This window comes from Phoxinus phoxinus (assembly GCF_949152265.1).
Source record: "Phoxinus phoxinus genome assembly, chromosome: 2".
NCBI lineage: Eukaryota > Metazoa > Chordata > Actinopteri > Cypriniformes > Leuciscidae > Phoxinus > Phoxinus phoxinus.
Window position 1 is genome coordinate 31,337,866 of NC_136877.1, and position 17,427 is coordinate 31,355,292.

General features: G+C 42.4%; 1 long non-coding RNA gene across 3 annotated transcripts in view; it reads left to right on the plus strand.

Moving 5' to 3' along the window:
* Positions 1–16,958, plus strand: part of LOC306990815 — a 29,713-nt gene extending 12,755 nt beyond the window's left edge. Inside the window, exons 3-4 of one of the 3 annotated variants that reach the window (XR_013795943.1) lie at positions 3,384–3,449; positions 15,656–16,958. This is a non-coding gene — a long non-coding RNA (uncharacterized lncRNA). Of the gene's footprint in view, positions 1–3,383; positions 3,450–3,698; positions 4,446–15,655 lie in introns of those variants that run through there. The other 2 variants (XR_013795944.1, XR_013795945.1) reach the window with 2 other exon arrangements.
* Positions 16,959–17,427: the final 469 nt, after the last annotated feature.

Here is a 17,427-nt window from a genome sequence, read left to right on the forward strand (position 1 = left end):
GGGCTGGACGGGACCAGCGGTGCAGGAAGCTCTGGGCTGGACGGGACCAGCGGTGCAGGAAGCTCTGGGCTGGACGGGACCAGCGGTGCAGGAAGCTCTGGGCTGGACGGGACCAGCGGTGCAGGAAGCTCTGGGCTGGACGGGACCAGCGGTGCAGGAAGCTCTGGGCTGGACGGGACCAGCGGTGCAGGAAGCTCTGGGCTGGACGGGACCAGCGGTGCAGGAAGCTCTGGGCTGGACGGGACCAGCGGTGCAGGAAGCTCTGGGCTGGACGGGACCAGCGGTGCAGGAAGCTCTGGGCTGGACGGGACCAGCGGTGCAGGAAGCTCTGGGCTGGACGGGACCAGCGGTGCAGGAAGCTCTGGGCTGGACGGGACCAGCGGTGCAGGAAGCTCTGGGCTGGACGGGACCAGCGGTGCAGGAAGCTCTGGGCTGGACGGGACCAGCGGTGCAGGAAGCTCTGGGCTGGACGGGACCAGCGGTGCAGGAAGCTCTGGGCTGGACGGGACCAGCGGTGCAGGAAGCTCTGGGCTGGACGGGACCAGCGGTGCAGGAAGCTCTGGGCTGGACGGGACCAGCGGTGCAGGAAGCTCTGGGCTGGACGGGACCAGCGGTGCAGGAAGCTCTGGGCTGGACGGGACCAGCGGTGCAGGAAGCTCTGGGCTGGACGGGACCAGCGGTGCAGGAAGCTCTGGGCTGGACGGGACCAGCGGTGCAGGAAGCTCTGGGCTGGACGGGACCAGCGGTGCAGGAAGCTCTGGGCTGGACGGGACCAGCGGTGCAGGAAGCTCTGGGCTGGACGGGACCAGCGGTGCAGGAAGCTCTGGGCTGGACGGGACCAGCGGTGCAGGAAGCTCTGGGCTGGACGGGACCAGCGGTGCAGGAAGCTCTGGGCTGGACGGGACCAGCGGTGCAGGAAGCTCTGGTCTGGACGGGACCAGCGGTGCAGGAAGCTCTGGGCTGGACGGGACCAGCGGTGCAGGAAGCTCTGGGCTGGACGGGACCAGCGGTGCAGGAAGCTCTGGGCTGGACGGGACCAGCGGTGCAGGAAGCTCTGGGCTGGACGGGACCAGCGGTGCAGGAAGCTCTGGGCTGGACGGGACCAGCGGTGCAGGAAGCTCTGGGCTGGACGGGACCAGCGGTGCAGGAAGCTCTGGGCTGGACGGGACCAGCGGTGCAGGAAGCTCTGGGCTGGACGGGACCAGCGGTGCAGGAAGCTCTGGGCTGGACGGGACCAGCGGTGCAGGAAGCTCTGGGCTGGACGGGACCAGCGGTGCAGGAAGCTCTGGGCTGGACGGGACCAGCGGTGCAGGAAGCTCTGGTCTGGACGGGACCAGCGGTGCAGGAAGCTCTGGGCTGGACGGGACCAGCGGTGCAGGAAGCTCTGGTCTGGACGGGACCAGCGGTGCAGGAAGCTCTGGGCTGGACGGGACCAGCGGTGCAGGAAGCTCTGGGCTGGACGGGACCAGCGGTGCAGGAAGCTCTGGGCTGGACGGGACCAGCGGTGCAGGAAGCTCTGGGCTGGACGGGACCAGCGGTGCAGGAAGCTCTGGGCTGGACGGGACCAGCGGTGCAGGAAGCTCTGGGCTGGACGGGACCAGCGGTGCAGGAAGCTCTGGGCTGGACGGGACCAGCGGTGCAGGAAGCTCTGGGCTGGACGGGACCAGCGGTGCAGGAAGCTCTGGGCTGGACGGGACCAGCGGTGCAGGAAGCTCTGGGCTGGACGGGACCAGCGGTGCAGGAAGCTCTGGGCTGGACGGGACCAGCGGTGCAGGAAGCTCTGGGCTGGACGGGACCAGCGGTGCAGGAAGCTCTGGGCTGGACGGGACCAGCGGTGCAGGAAGCTCTGGGCTGGACGGGACCAGCGGTGCAGGAAGCTCTGGGCTGGACGGGACCAGCGGTGCAGGAAGCTCTGGGCTGGACGGGACCAGCGGTGCAGGAAGCTCTGGGCTGGACGGGACCAGCGGTGCAGGAAGCTCTGGGCTGGACGGGACCAGCGGTGCAGGAAGCTCTGGGCTGGACGGGACCAGCGGTGCAGGAAGCTCTGGGCTGGACGGGACCAGCGGTGCAGGAAGCTCTGGGCTGGACGGGACCAGCGGTGCAGGAAGCTCTGGGCTGGACGGGACCAGCGGTGCAGGAAGCTCTGGGCTGGACGGGACCAGCGGTGCAGGAAGCTCTGGGCTGGACGGGACCAGCGGTGCAGGAAGCTCTGGGCTGGACGGGACCAGCGGTGCAGGAAGCTCTGGGCTGGACGGGACCAGCGGTGCAGGAAGCTCTGGGCTGGACGGGACCAGCGGTGCAGGAAGCTCTGGGCTGGACGGGACCAGCGGTGCAGGAAGCTCTGGGCTGGACGGGACCAGCGGTGCAGGAAGCTCTGGGCTGGACGGGACCAGCGGTGCAGGAAGCTCTGGGCTGGACGGGACCAGCGGTGCAGGAAGCTCTGGGCTGGACGGGACCAGCGGTGCAGGAAGCTCTGGGCTGGACGGGACCAGCGGTGCAGGAAGCTCTGGGCTGGACGGGACCAGCGGTGCAGGAAGCTCTGGGCTGGACGGGACCAGCGGTGCAGGAAGCTCTGGAGTTGGACGGGACCAGCGGTGCAGGAAGCTCTGGAGTTGGACGGGACCAGCGGTGCAGGAAGCTCTGGGCTGGACGGGACCAGCGGTGCAGGAAGCTCTGGAGTTGGAGTGGGGCTGGTGGCATCATCGACGGTGAAGGATGATCCGTTATTCCATAATACCCACTCCACATAGGCAGCAAAGTTCTCCCGAGGCCCATCTCCGGGCAGGCGTGCTTTGGCCTCAGCGTTGAGGCCTGCCCGGAAGAACATACAGAGGCTGATATCATCATAATGGACCAAAGGTACCAAGTCCAAATACCTCTGTGTGTGGGCCTCGAGAGACTGATCCTCCTGGGAAAGGAGAAGGATCTGGACGGCTGGAAGATCCATACTGTCTAGGTCGGTCAATCTGTCACGGGTATGGTGCGGATGAAGACAGGCAGAGGCACAAAGCTCCAATTCAAACTTTTACTAATAATACATTTACACAGAAACGGGTACAGGCAGCTGGGTAACACATCCAATACAACGTAACATAAACATTGACCGACAACTGAAAGGTGAAAGACAGGAACTTAAATACACAGAGGATGACGAGGGTACAACAGGTGATGACAATGAAGGATGATTAACTGATTAACTAGACAGGTGATGAAAATGAACTAATGATGATGAAGACAACAAACAGAAAGTCCATGACAAACGTGACACTAGTATGTTCGTGTTCAGAGTTTGACTCATTATCAGACTGACAGTGTTTACCTCAAGAGTATTTACAACAAATGTTTTTCTTTAATTATTATTATTATTATTATTTTCGTGACAGATGGAGGTGTCTGGTTGAGATGAAGATCAGGCAGAAACCCGCTTCCCGAAAGGAGAGCGTATAAAGGTGAGAAATTATTATTATAATTTTTTTAAATTTAAAATACCCATGATTATATATGACCTGCCCTAGTTTTCCTCTTCACAAATAAATGTCCTCATTGAACAGATGTTCATATTTTAGGCAGCAGTCAGGGCAGCACTGACACTCATAAGGAGAAAAATACAATACTCAGCTAAAATGTATCGATAAGGGCCTTGCATTTGTCTGTTTGTCTTTCCCCATCTCTTTCTCTCCTTCTATCTTGTATCACAGAAATTATTTGAACTTAGTGGCAGAGCCTAAGGCAAAGGAGACTCAGCTGGTGTCTTTTCCCTGTTCTATCCAGTGTTCTATCAGTTAAATAGCAACCCTTCAGCCGGCCCTATCTAAAGCTGTTTGTCTGCCCCAGGGCCTCTGCAGCACAACAGCCTGCAGTAATAGGAGTGATCACACACTGCCACTTAAAGAGAGACATGCAACAGGCTCATGTCAGTATGTCTTTGTTACTCTTGTCTGACTCAATATCAGCCAACATTTTCTTTAATTACAAGCCTGGTCAAGTTCAGAGAGATATTTGCATGTCTGTCTGATCTAGCGAAAGCTTCTGTTGGCTTTCGAGTTTTGGATAATGAACACTGACCTAACATCCCTTTGTGCCTTTCCATCATGTTTGAGTCAATCAGAACGGGGCAGTTGAGGACATTAAATTATTCTGAAAAGACATTTACTGCGGCAATGATGTGAAACCGACAATTTTTTTTTAAGGTTATTCAAATTGAAAATCACTTGGTGCTTTTTTCTTAAAATGTCAAATGTTTAATTTACAAGTTCTTAAAATCTGTTTCGACATTAAAAAGGTTTTCAGGAAACCCTAATCATAATTTGAATGAAAAGGACAGTTCATTTCTTATCTAGTTAGCATATTTAAATACATGTGTGTGTGTTTGTGTTTGTGTGTGTGACGGTCCTCTGTAAAAAATTTAACCGTACCCATGGTTCGGCACACACTTGCACTGCGTTAAATCTCAAATCTGTCAACACATCTATAGAATGGTTTGTTTAAAAAAACAACGCATAAAACAGGCAGACAGAGTAATTCATCAATTCAGGTTATTTTGTAAAACTGAGACATTTCCCTTCGTTTGTGCCCTTAGTTTTCAAGCAAACGGAGAATTCTCCTCTGAAACCGATTCTTTCTAAAAACTCGTGTAAACTGAGAAAAATTTAGTTTTAGGCAGCCGACGTCACAGTATGTGACTATTTTCGGGAATCTGATTTGCTAATGTGGGCTTGAGCTTCTTGTTACACTGCCACCTACAGGTTTGGCATGCTCTATACGGCATATACACGGGTTCGTGTTACGAATACTTTTCTGAAAACTGTCAGGTGTGCACAATGTTATTTTTGACAACGGAGAGGGGTGAAAAGTCCATTTATGAAAATAGCCATCCACGTAAACGTAGCCAGAGTTCGCTAATGTTCAGTCGATGGAATAGCTCTGCATGCATTTCACGTGAGAGTAGCTGTCCAATCAAGTGTTAGTGTTACATCTGTCAGCTCCCATGTACCAACAGATGGCACCAGTCCCTCACTCTGCTCATTATTAGTTTATCTGTTTCAGCTGTGTCTTGTTTAATTTGACCCTGTCTATTTAAATGCCTTTTGCCTTCATTCAAAATGAAGTCTTAGGCCCGGATCACACCTAACGCGTTTTTTGCGGTGAGGGGCGCCTTTTTTCTATTGTTTACCTATGGCAGTGAGCGTTCTGTGCACTGTTTATGCGCCTGCTGTGCCTCGCATTTTACCGCCTGCTGCGCCTCGAGTTTTTGAAGTTGAAAAAAATCAACTCCGAGCGGAAAAGCGTCGACCTTCAACGCCGACTATGATGGAGGAGAAACTTGTGGTGGCTGTTTCGGGTTACCCGTAGCTCTACAATTTTACGAGTTTACAATGTGACAGTTTACTTGACAACAAACCAAAGTTTTTTTTTTTGCGCGCGCACGCTATTAGACTGACAGCTGACTCGGTGGTTGCTTAGCAACATAAAAACCGCAGCGAACTGCTATTTAAGGTGTGATCGGGTTTTTGTTTAGCAGTGCTGTGCGCCTCGCGTTTTCGAACCTGAAAAACGCGTTAGGTGTGATCCGGGCCTTACTCTTGTTTGTTTGTTTGTTTGTTTGTTTGTTTGTTTGGGTTCACACTCTCTGTCAGCATTTTGAGCAGTTCCTGGTTTCTATATATTTATTTGTTCTTGAGTTTTGGATTTCTTGTTCCCGTCTGCCTCAGTGGATTTGGATTCGGATGCTCACTCTCTCTGCTGAATGTTGTCTTACCACCACAACTAAATCATTACAGTTAGCATGCACATTTGTTGTTGACATTACAGTTCTTGCATGTTGGTGTGATCATGGCACGCGAAGAAGACCAGCCGCTGATAGAGCCACTTAGTGTTACATCTGAGGCTGCGTTTACACTTGGCATTAACCGTGATCATAAGCCAATCAGGACAAGGTGCGTTTACACCTGTCCACAGCAAGTGGCTTCTGTATCTGGATAACAGATCGGATCTCGCATTCCCGCGAAAAAAAGAAAGAAAAAAGGATGGCTCAGGTGCAAAGTCGACCTGAAGTGGTGGGTTTTCTTTTAAAAACAGTTTTCAGTCCGGAGACATTTTACAAATCTCGCAAAATGAGGAGGATGTAGAGGCTGCAAGTACTAATAATGTGGATAGATGTCGTAATGGAAATGATACAGAGAAACGTATGGGTCCGAGAACGTACCTTTCGGGTGCAAAGGCAAACATTTCAGTATATTTGCGATGTAGGCTACTTCGCACTCGACTATCGCAAAACCACACAGCTCTCAGTTATGGAGAGAAGAGGGGGAATAATGACAGTGGGCGGGTTTTGTGTGACGTCCACCTGTGAATGCAGACACACACGATGGCTGGATTGCGTTTACATTACACTGAGATCCGATCACAATGTGTCTTCGACTACCTCCGAACCTGGACACGCTGATCGGATAACATTCAGATCAGAAGCGCGTTTACACTTTTTCAATGTGTATGTGGACAAGATCCGGATACAGGTCGCATGTTAATGCCAAGTGTAAACGCAGCCAAATCTCCTTTCTGGGAACATTCTGACTTCCCAATACATTTCAACAGTGAAGGTAAAAAAAAGTGGACAAAATACCCCAGTGAAAAAAAAAATCTATACCAAAATGTATTTAAAATATAAATATGAATTATGTGATAAATATGCATTTATTTCATACTATACTACAAATCGCTTGAGACTTACTGTTATAAATTTTAGAATTAAACTTTGTTTGGAGTACCTCTTTATTACACAATGCATATTTCTTAAAATTAAGCCTAAAATTAGTTTAATATCACTATTAGTAAGATATACAGACATTATTATTATTTATATATATATATACCAGTCTTTAAATGCATACATATACAGTCATGGTCAGAATTAATGGCACCCCTGGTAAATATGATCAAAACTGGCTGTAAAAAATGATTCTGCATTGTTTATCCTTTTGATCTTTCATTCAAAAAAATTGCCAATTCTAACCTTTCATTGAAGTAAAAGATTAGAAAGTCTGGGGGAAATCACATTATGAAATAAATGTTTTTCTCCAAAACACGTTGGCCACAATTATTGGTACCCCTAGAATTTTTTATGAGCAAAATAGAAAGTGGCTGTAAGAAAATAGCTAAAGTGCATTAAGTACAACATGAGTTGTTCCAATTTAGCAGATATTCGTATAAACTAAAATTACAATTGCAGGGTATATATATTAAGTACATGAATATGTAAATGTATTTGTAGTACAGTATACTTGTCATAAAATACATGTTTTTCAAATACATTTTAGTATATTTATTTTTTGATAGGAATCCATGTTCGTTGCTCACACATCCGAAGCATGCACCTGGAAAGCCGCGTCTCAGACAGCAGTCGGATTCTAAATAAAGATCTCTTTCAAGTCATCTTGCACTTGAACAGACAAATTCACACAAAAAGTATTTCTAAAACATGCCTTTCTTGGTGAGGTATCCTAGCAAACATAGTCGGTTATATGTTAAGTGAACGTAAACCGTCAAGAACGACAACACGTGTATAAGTATCAGTATACCGGATCCGTGAATTGTGTCTTAAAGTGACAGCAGCCTAATATATATAAATAATTACTGCTGCTATACATATATATATATATATATATATTACTATTTTCTATATATAAACACAAAGACAACATAAAGGACCTCTTCCCATCAGCCTTGTTAAAGTTCAAGATGGAACCAGGCTAGCATCATGTATCCCATCAGCCATCCCATGGGACTACTCCTAATGTGCCAAAGCAGCTCAAGTTCACAAACAACAAAGAGCATGTACATAGGCCACCTGCTGTACCTTCACAATAGATGATGTGGCTTTAGCAGGTCATTGAAACAATAAGATGTAGTCCACTGTAATTTGACTCTGAGTTTTCCATAAGAAACTTCATCAATAATGCAAGATCACTCATCAGCACAAACTTTTATGAGAAACAAAGTAAATATCTTTCACTGCTGTTGATTTCTCTTTGCAGCCTCATCAAGGAAGAAATTAATAAACATTTTAAGGTATTACAGTATGTAGAATTTCCTTCAGTCAGCCTAATGTCTCATAATCTTCTCATTGACTTATTTATTAATTATGCTTTAGTGGAGTACTTTCACCAATGCATGTTCATGGTAGCTGTTATTGAATTTAAATGGCTTTTTTCACTTATGGTGAACTTTTCGCACATTATAATGTCTCTGTAACACCAGGACACTATGCAAAAAATCTTCGGAAGTGTGTATGCCATTTAGATATCAGACAAGAATTAATATTCAACAATGGTCCCTGTCTGATATAATAAGTGTTTATGTAGGTTATATTTGTCTTTCTTTTAACTCCTAACAAATCCATACAAGTTTTATTTCAAAGAGTTGTCAATATACACAATCTATACCCAGCAAAACATTCTTTTGTGAAATGTAATGATAATATTGATGTAGGTGGCAGCTTTTGTGACAGAAATTGTGATTAATTTGGTTTTGGCATTGTCCATTTGTAAGAACTTTGTAAGAAAGTATGGAACCCTTTATAATAACTGCACTCTATCATTAGTTAAGCATTAGTAAATAGTTAATTAATCACTTATAAAGCATTGTCCTTACATTAATAGACATCGGTATAAACAGTTATAAATGCTTTATTCTTGATTTATAAGCATATCTATAATGTTTATAATAATTGTATTTTCATACTTTATTAATGATAAATTTATCATTTCTAAATTAAGTGTTACATTATTTACAAACCAGTTCTTTAGGAGTTGTCAGTTGTTCATATAATTTAGAAAGTGTAAGTAAATGATTAATAAACTATTTAAATGTACATTTATTCATGTTATTATTTAAACATATTGTAATAGTTTATTAAAAATAGTTTATTTACAAGTATTCATACTGTAAATCATGATTAATCAGGTAGTTATAAAACATTTAGTCATGTAACTATTTTTGAGATCATCTAAAGTGAGGACTATTTATGCCTCAAAGCTTTTACCAAGGAGATTTAAAGGCTCAGTTATCTTCTAAACAGAAAATGGAATCAAACACAACACAGAGTGATACAGAACATAGAAGTATTTATTACAAGATGCAAAAAATTGTGTCTTATTATTTAGTGGTTAAATCTCATGTTCACAAATGTACATTTTCCTGGCTCCTCCAATTGTACAAATGCAGTATTTCTAACATGTTTGACTTTGGTTTATTTATTAATTGAAAAAAAGTTAATTAAAAAAATGTGATAATGCTTTTATGCAATGGTTCAGGGAAGAAATAAACACAAATAAAATAAACAAAGTTTATGTTAAGTAAACATAGCCTGGCAAGCCAGACTTACATCAGATGTTTAGTCTGGCAACTCTCCATAGACGAGGCTTAATCCGAGGGGCGGGATAAACGGTTGTTTCTCAAAATCCCTCTGCACACAATAGGATAGCGCTACTACCAACCAGAGCAACGAAGAAGGTGACGTAGTCAGAGCGGCAAAGATCCGGTCCAGCAAAACTCCGAACACTTCTTCCATTTTTAAGAATGACTTAAGTGCCGTTCTTTGCTCTTTTCTTAAAGAAAAACTTAACTCCAAGTCCTTCAGAGTCGGGGCCAAAGCCAATTCGAAAGACCGCTGTTTTCCATCCGCAGCCGCCATTCTTTGTTTTCAAGTGGAAGCCGTCGTAAATCTGTCGTCATATGTTAAGCCCGCCCCCGCCTACTCTATACACGACGTGATTGGCCTGACCCAATTTAGGTTTTTGCAGCTAGAAGGTCTATGGAGAGTTGCTAGACTGCCCTGGCTGCAAAATACATTTTGCTGCCGCTAGGGTGCGTCTAGATTTCTAGGCTAAAGTAAACAGCTACTCTGTCTATTTTTGCTTTGGCAAAATAGTTAATATGCTGTAAATTAGTTTTAAAATAATTATATGATTTGATGATTCACTCATAAAGCCTTGTTTAATTCAATACATCGTTGAATGTATAGACTGTGTGGAAATGTGAAGTAGCCAGTCCAGTCAACGAAGAAAACACCATTCTTTAATTAACTTTAAAAAATCAGTTAATACTAAGTCTTAAGCCCTATTCGCACGGGATTAGTATTATCTAGGGACCTCTAGTCATTTGTAATAATTGCGGAGGTTGTCTGTGATCTTAATCCCGTGCGAATCGGCCATGTCTGTAAATTGTAAAGTAATAATTCCCCCGCAAATGACCTACCATATTTCGCCGAACACCGACGTTCTGTGATAATATTAGTCCCGTGCGAATCGGCATCTCTGATTTTGTCCAGAATTTGGCGCGGCTGTATCTTTTTTTCAAGGTATTTATTTCCTTTTTATTAATCTTTCGCGAAGAATGGAAGCTGCGTTGGAGTGTTTTGACTTTTGACAGTGTTTTGGGCACTGAGTCATATCGCACACCGACACCATATACAATTTGCAGAAAAAAGAGAAAGCTGAAAACCACCAGAAGAGCAAAGACAAAAAGAATGATTAGATGGATGACATAACAGCATGCGTGAAGTAGCTAACATTCTTCTGTTTATGATAGCCTATATCATGCGTACATCTGACCTAGCCTATAACGACAAAGATATTTCCAAACAATAGCCTATCAAAAATAATGCACAATCAAGCAAGGGGGTTTCACATCATAATTCGAGTTTAATGTTACAAATAAATCAAACGTAAACCTTGAGCTATTAGATTTTAACCTGGTGAAATTTTTTTATTTTTTATTTTTTTTTTATCCATCTAACCAGACTCTCAACCATACGCAAAAAAAAAACATTTAGTCACCCACTGAAGACGGATTTCCACTGGGCTAAAATAAATATAATATGAGTAGCCTATAAACTACAATTTTTATATCCGGGTTCCGGGACAAAAGTCAGTAAATTCGAGTAGAATCACAGGCTTCGCTTATCCAGTGCGAATGCGCCACACGAAATTCAGATGTCAGGGGGGTAATTTCTAAATCACACGAGGTCCCTAGATAATACTAATCTCGTGCGAATAGGGCTTTAGCCTAAGAAACATTTCCATTTATCAGTGCAGTCGAAAATAGAAGTGTGGAAATGAGCATTACAAAATATGTATGCAGGTTTTTTTAAAAGGTCACTTTTTTTACACAAATTTTGTGGCCAAACACATTTTTCCAGAAACACATCAGTCTCTTCTTCTTTTGAGTGATAAAGACTTTTCCATGCTGTCTTGATAAAAGAAAGCAAACGGGATCTAAACAGGGCAGAGAGAGAAGTAGCCGACCCAGACGCACACCACCAAGACAACATGAAGGTCTTCATCACAGCCTCTAGTTTGAGAAACAGACTCTCACTGGAACTCAGCTGGAAGTTTCATTGAACAGTACAAGCTAAAAACTATTTCATCTGCAGCACTGAAGAGAAGAATCTTTTAGAAATGGTTCAAAGAAAAAAAAAACTATATCTGTCTCTGAAAAATAAGAAGAAAAGGATAGAATGGGCACGAGCTTCAAGATTGGACAAAAAAAAAAAAAAAAAAAAAAAACGGTTAGAAAAGACCCAGAGGAAAAATGTATTGCTCGGTAGTTGCTTTTCCTATGCTCTGGGGACTTAGTTGTGATTCTCATATATCTCTCATTGTTGTATCAATAGCATTTCAGATGTTTCTACGGTGGCCGAGAGAGCTTAACGCGCAGCAACTGAAGAAAACAAATGCACATAGAAAAAACACCCTGTAATTAAGAAGACATCTTCATCAGTTTTACAACACGTGTACTCCAAATACTCACAACACAACCAAATACTGAAACTCGTATTCCACAACACAACGCTGCAAATAGCAGAGAGACTACAACTGAATTGTTTCCAAGGGACCCCAATAATTGACGAATCCGGCTGGGACATGCTTATTGCTCGGAAGTGAGCATCCCAATGTCCTACTCCCTTCATAGGGCAGAGCCCTTGAGGTGGAGACTTTGGAGTGAGCAGGGCTTACAGGGTCTTATTAGTTTTTTCTTTCCTCTGGGCCTGGGGAGTGATAAATACAAGTTTGAGGTGTGTTAAATATGGAAGTAAAATAATGCCAAATGTTTTTGAAACAAAAAGCCTGTTGAATTGCACTACTTGAAAAAAATATGCATTGCATTAACCATGCTTGCATTTTAATGCATTGTATTTTAGGACTTAAGTGTTAAGTGTTTTATATGTCCAGCAATCCTGAAGTATTGAGGGAAACACTAGGCTACTGCAGCGCATCGCAGTGATATAATGTTAAGGCAACTAAACAACCAAGAGAAATATATGTCTACTTCAAATGTAACATTTGATCTGTACATCAGCATCGGGGGAATAACATTATAATCTCAGCTGTAAAAACAGCACTCGTAATAATCACAAATACACTTACATTTCTATAAACGGGTTTTTATGAATGAACTGTTGCTCTCGTCTTCGTCAACAACACGCGCGTGCGCCCCCTGCTGGTGAGGCCGAATAACAGCAGGTGGAGATTATGCTCGGTAGTCTACTGCTTTTCCTGCAGTTCCTGGATGTCAATGTTGAATTTACTGTCGAATTTTAACCACTGAATTTGAGGAAGCGAATTTTTAAAGCGAAATAAAATGGACTGAAAATTCCCTGTTGAATATTAAAGGTTGTATTTTTAAACCGTTTGAATATTTTGGAATTGAAATATGGATTATTGTGAATATGTGAATATGTGAATATGGATTATTGAATTTTTAATAATGAAAATGTGTTTGAAATGTTTTGAATTGAAATATTCACAGCTTAAATATTCAACCATGTTGTATTTGAGGCAATAAAATAATGCAAGTCCTAAAATACAATGCATTAAAATGCAAGCATGGTTAATGCAATGCATATTTTTTTCAAGTAGTGCAATTCAACAGGCTTTTTGTTTCAAAAACATTTGGCATTATTTTACTTCCATAGTTAAACCGTTCTGGGAACTGTTTGATGATAAGGTTTGATCCCTGAAAAGATAATCACAACTACGGGAAGTGCTGCAGAAAGCATTGGATAAAACTTAATATCTCATAATAACTGCCAGAATGCATTAGGTCAGAACAGATGTCATTACTTCAAGTGGAGAATGTGAGTGGACAAATAAAAAGTTTACAAAAAATGTTTATTTTACACTGAAATAGGCATTTGAACGACATAAATGTTTTCATTGTAATGACGACCACAGTAATGTAGTTAATTTTGAACAAAAAAAAAATGTTCACATAGTGTATACATTGGATACATTTAAATCATGAGTCATGAATCATGACATCATGAATTCTTCTTCCAAAATGTGTTTCTGTCTTACTCTTGGTGCTTCTCATTTCTTATTTGTGGATCCTTGTTTCCTTCCCTTGCTTCCTCTCCTCGCATCTCAGCTCCACCCCCTTATGATGCTTTAGGGAAGGATACACCTGTGTATCCTCACTCATGACTTACTCGCTTCCTCGCGGTGCAATTAGAAAATAGAGATGTCCTTCAAGATGGCGGAGTAACAATCAGTTTACGGGTCACGGGCTTGGGAGGAGCAAGGAAACAAGAAAGTATCAATTTGAGTATTGAGAAGCACCCCCTCATTCACTATGGTAAGCCTATATAAGGGTTTCTATTTTAGACCTGTTGGGAGGGTTTTCGTGGTAAATTGCGTACATACGTCACTCGCCCGTGCGTGTCTCAATTATATCTGTAAATAGAGAAAAGTTGCTTTGGCTGCTTTGACGCACACATGATGTGGAAGTGGCAAAGATTAGTTGTCACGACGAGTGAGACAAGCTGACATGCAGCACGCTAAACCTTACGAACTTCTGGGGAATCACCCGTTCAAAAAAAGCATTGAATAGAAGAGAGTCGGCTGGCAAAATAAGAACGAGACAGGGTTCGTAATAAAAGGAGAATCAACATTTTGTTGACTTTTCGGAGATGGCTAGATGGATGGATGGATGGATGGATGGATGGATGGATAGATATGCTAAATTTTGCTTCGATAACTAGTGAAACAGCACTGTGTTTTTGAGAAACGGGACCTTATACTGTATGTATCCTATTCTACTGACCACCATCACATGCTGAAATCCCTACTCATGTTCCTTATATCCTACTGTAACAGTCTACTTCAAGTCTTCAGAGTGACAATAGTTTTTTTTTTTAGCCTGAGCTACATTACGATGCACATTTGGATCTGGTGCTGCTACATTAGCTCTATTAATCTCTCTCCCGGCTGCCTGGGAAAGCTCACTGAGCATAGTGCTCAAATTTAGGATCACATCTGCTGTTAGTACAGCCCAGAATAGCAGCTCTGCTTATGTATGACTGCATAGGGCCAGGCGGCAGGCAGGGAAGGGGGAAAAGGCCTGGTCTTGTCATTCTCTGTGAAATGAGATATGCGGAAGGAAAGCTAAACAGTATTGGACATCAAGGATTCCATGAGGAGTTGATAGTTCATGAGAGGGGCAGGGGGACAATAGAGTGTAAGTTATCTACTTAAGTCCAGAGTAATTTATTGAGCCTTTCCACATACATTGTCACAAAATCATTGTTGTCTAATTGAAGAGAACACAATATCACAACACGAACTTGATCAAGACATTCAAAGCTTTTCTCTCCAACTGCTAACATATTAGTTGACAAAAAACCTAAAATTGTTTGAATAATTGAATAATCTCTTGAATAATCAGTAATTATCCATAGTAGTTATCAGTGTGTGACAAGTTTTGGAAATACAATCCCATATCCCAATGCCAGCTTTTTGTGAAAGTCTGCAGCTGAGTTCAACTTAGGTTAACACAGACTTTTAACTTGCAACCAGCAACTACCGAGGCTGTTTGAAAGAAATATTACACACATGCTCAGAGTTGAGCTCTCTCACTTACGTGTGTGTGTGTGTGTGTGTGTGTGTGTGTGTGTGTGTGTGTGTGTGTGTGTGTGTGTGCGTTGTTTATGTGATTTATTAGGACACAAATTTGTATAATGACGTGTATTACACTGGTATTACAACTAAAACGTGGTTTATGAGGACATTTCATGAGTCCTCATAATTCAAATAGCTTAAAAGACATAAACAATGTTTTATTAAAAATGTAAAAATGCAGAATGTTTTCTGTGATGGGTAGGTTTAGGGATAGGGGCAGTGTAAGGGGATAGAATATACAGTTTGTACAGTATAAAAACCAGTACGCCTATGGAATGTCCAAACGTATATATTGGTATATCACAAAAATTCTAAATGGAAACAGCAATATGCTAATATAATTTACATCAATTCAAGTGACTTCGCCTCAACAAGTCACGTGACTAAATAATTAATGATTGCCTGATGAATCGATTATGATGTCACTCCCATACGACGGATATATTCATGTTCAAGTTCCCAAGACAGTTGTCATTGTACAGAGTCAAAATGTACATTTCCGATAGCAGAAAGAATAATAATGCTGAAAATTTCAGGTGATTGCATAATGAATATAATAAACATGAAATATTCATACAATAAATTCAGCACAGCAGTATGTCAATTGTCTGATATTCATTTGAATACAGATCTCTGTGAATACATTTGTGGAACAAATCTTATTTCTATCTGTCTCCCCTTATGTCTCTCTTTTCCCCTAGTCTCTTTTAGATGGTTTCTCGTTGTTCTCTCCCAAGGCCGATGGGCTCTCTGTCATTGGCAGAGACATGAGAAAGCAGCTGGGTCTTTGTGTTTGGAGGCGCTTCAGGTAATCAACAATGCAACCACTTACCCACAGCTCTCTGTGAAGAGACTGCCGTCAGCATGGCCAGGTAATTGAATGCATTAGCTCTGAATGAAGGACTGTTGTTTAATCCTCCTACACAAACATCTCTATCTACACCATTATCTTCCTGTGTAGCTGCCTTCCAAAGGCAGCCATTTATGAAATACACATTTGCAAAAAATATACATGTTCAGAGCAAAGCAATGTTTAACAGTGAAATGAGGTCTTTCTTTGTCTGCCTGTTCTCATGTTGTTTACCGCTTCACTGTGAGATAACTGTCCTGCTGTTAAAGGGAGTCATTTTAAAAGGGACTTTTATTGGACTACTGAGTGTAGCAGAGTGAATCATTTGAAGACTAAAAGGAAAAACAGCACCTTTAACCTATCTGATAAGGAAAGGGTAATTCAAACCCCTTTACGAGCACAGCCAGATGCATCTGTTGAAAATGGTATTTATAATTACCTAATTATTATCCCATGGCAATTGGTTAAAATGTGTGCAATTTTCAAACAATTCACACAAACAAAACACACCAAATTGCTATCGCTTTGTCTGTTTTGTATTTTATTCGCTATGATATTTAATAATATAGCTTTCCTGAGAAACTAGTCATCTCACACGATTTCATTATGCTTGACCTGACAGGAACTGTGCTTATATAACTATAAGTAATGTTCAGCATTATTTATACATAATTTAGTTTACAGTAATGGCCTTTGCTTGCCTTTTCACTCTGCACTCTATTTCCACACATAAAAATAACTGTAGGGTTTGTTCAGGTAGACTATGTTCTCAGACGTGACAGAAAGCCCTTTTTTCCTTTACATCAGCCTATGTATGCTAAGCAGTTGATGAATAATTTGTCAGATGGACAAAGGCAGAATTGTTAGTTCAGACTTTAGCTAGTTAAGACAGAGCATCACAGCAGTGTCTTATTCACTCTGGTCCGTGGGTGGTAATTTATTTCATAACACTCTGAAGCTAACAACCAATGTTTATACAGATGAGAGAAAACTGGGCTGGTGTGGTTGTTGTGTGCAAATGCAAGTATATAAATAAAGTCTGACCATATCATATAAAATTACTTGTTATTCTTTATATTATTATATCTATTTAAACAAGGTCAAACGAGCAAGAGAGCTGTTGTGATCTAGAATTTAAGCCATTATTAATGCTGCTTTGAAAAACAAAATGTCTGTTTTATCAAAAACGCTATATAAATAAGATTGACTAGACATAAATCACTTTATATACACTTGATATTCAGACCAACAGCAGTGAGTGTCATGTTGCTTTTCATTTATACAACAGAAGAAGTAAATATTGAGTGAATTACATTTTAGATAACAGATTCCAAACCAAGTCAAAGCAGAAAACAAGTTGCGCATCTCCAAACAAACCGCATTGGAATTCCTATATGATTCAGTGTTTTTGAAATCAGTTTCATAAATGATTCATTAACTCAATGGCTGCAACCGACCTGAAGCGGCGCTGTTCAGACCGATCGGTAGATGACATCAGCAGGGCGAAAGGTAGTGACGATTGCATCCAAGCGGAATGCATCTCGCGGTGATCTGTTCTGCGTAGATTTTGAAAAAGTTAGTCGAAAACGTACATTTATACACAAACTGACCAACCGCAATGAT